Here is a 2022-nt window from a genome sequence, read left to right as displayed (position 1 = left end):
ACCAGCTATTGTTTTAGGAGAACAAAACAGACAAATTCTTTACTGTAATAGAATTTACATTCTAGGAGACAGAAAGATGCAAAAAATTAGATGGATATATATGACAGGTGCTACAAGAAAGCAAGTTAAAAGAGTTAGGAGTGATGGGAGAAGCTCTCTGAAGTAAGATTTTTTCAATGTGATTAACATTTATAATCAGTAGACTTTCTAATAAAAAATATATATCTTTATATAGGGGGTGTGTGTGTGTGTGTGTGTGTGTGTGTGTGTGTTCTGCTTATCTGGAGAACAAGGCTATTGCAATAACCCATTCAACCTGTGATGATAGCTTGAACCTTGATCATAGCAGTGCAGATGATGAGATATGGTTGGAATCTAGAAATATCTTGATGGTAGAGCCAACTGGATTTGCTAGTGAATTGAATTTGGCAAATAAAAAAGAGACATCATGGATGACTCCCAGATTTTTGACTTGAGCAACTGGGTGAATGGTAGTACTATCAACCGGTATGAGAGGCGCTGAGGAGGCTGGTAGATAAATGAGTTTGAGACTGAGAAGAAAGGCCAGGCTAGGGAGTAAACAGAGTGTTGATGGCATTAAAGTCCTTGACATGGGACAGATCACCAAGGGGGTGATTACAGACAGGAAGAAAGAGGTCCAAAGACAGGCTTGGTGCCCCCTGGGCACTCTAACACCTAGAGGTCTAGAACAGAAGGGAAAACCAAGGAAGGAAGCTGAGAATATGGAGCCAGTGAGGTCGGCAGAAAATGAGAAGAGTGTGTCCCAGGAGTCAACTGGTGAAAGCACTTTACCCCAAGAAAGATGGAGTGGTCAGCTCTGACTAATGCTGTGGGGAACTGAGCAGCTGGGGGCAGGGAGAGCCCTGGGCTCTGGGCACCATAGCAGTGGGCACTGAGAAGAGAGGCCAGGGTAGAGAGGGGAGCTGCCCAAATGCACACGGGTAAACTGTCACCCACCCCCCATCTGTGATTGAGTCTTCCACACAGGGTGAACTCCAGGCTCTTGTGACAGTCACTTCCCACATCCATAAAGAAGGAAGTGCCCTGATAATACCACGTCAATGCACATGGGCTGGCCAGGGGCAGCGTCAAGGATTTGCGTCTGCGGCCAAGTTGGTTGTGATGGATGGTGGATCATTTAGAGAGAGATTGGGAGGAGGTGGGTTTGACAAATAAACTTGAGTCATGTTAGGCAGATAGGGAAGTCATACCTGGTTCCCAGGGAAGACCGACGCATGACAGGCCCTGGCTGGAGGAGCCACAGGGCGAAGAAAGGAAAGAGACCATGGCCAAGGGGCCCCCAGACCCGGCAGGCTTGTCCCATTGATGTAGGGGCCAAGGGGAATGAGTTTCCTCTCATGGAAAGACCATGGATTTAGGTATCAAGCCGCCTCATAACAACCTCAAACACTGGAGACTGGTCACATGATTTTTACAAATGAGAAACCGAGATCACAGAAGTCGTCACTTGTCCAAGGTCCTACAGTTGGACAGACCCAGGTCTGGACAGAACAGCCCAGCATTGAGTTCAGCCTGTGCAAGTCAGAAAGCAGCACTGGTCCCACTGTAGGTTGAGATATGGGGCTTGTTGTGGGAGTTCCACAAGGAGACGCAGGGAAACCCCCCTTCATGACACATCTCCCGTAAGCCAGGGCACATGCTGGGGAAACGGCTGGTTTTGGGGAGAGTCACAGGCTCTCCTGGGACAGGTATCGTTCAGTTTTTCTTTACAACAACCACTATGAGGTCTTTTTAAAAATTATTATTACTATTTTCTCTACTTTACTGATGAAGAAATGGAGGCTCAGAGAAGCTAAGTAGTGTGCCAAAGATCACACAGCTGGTAAGTGCTGGCATTTGGGTTTGAACCCAGCTCTCCTTATCTCTAAGTCCTAGGTTCCTTTTTCTATAACACCACAGGCTGAGCAAAGGCAAGAATTCCAGGTAGAAAATCTGCTCACCCCTCTTGCTCCCACAGTGACAATAAACATGGCACTTCGT

The sequence above is a fragment of the Macaca fascicularis genome, chromosome 1 (assembly GCF_037993035.2).
Source record: "Macaca fascicularis isolate 582-1 chromosome 1, T2T-MFA8v1.1".
In the NCBI taxonomy this organism is placed as follows: domain Eukaryota; kingdom Metazoa; phylum Chordata; class Mammalia; order Primates; family Cercopithecidae; genus Macaca; species Macaca fascicularis.
This window is presented reverse-complemented; position numbering follows the sequence as displayed.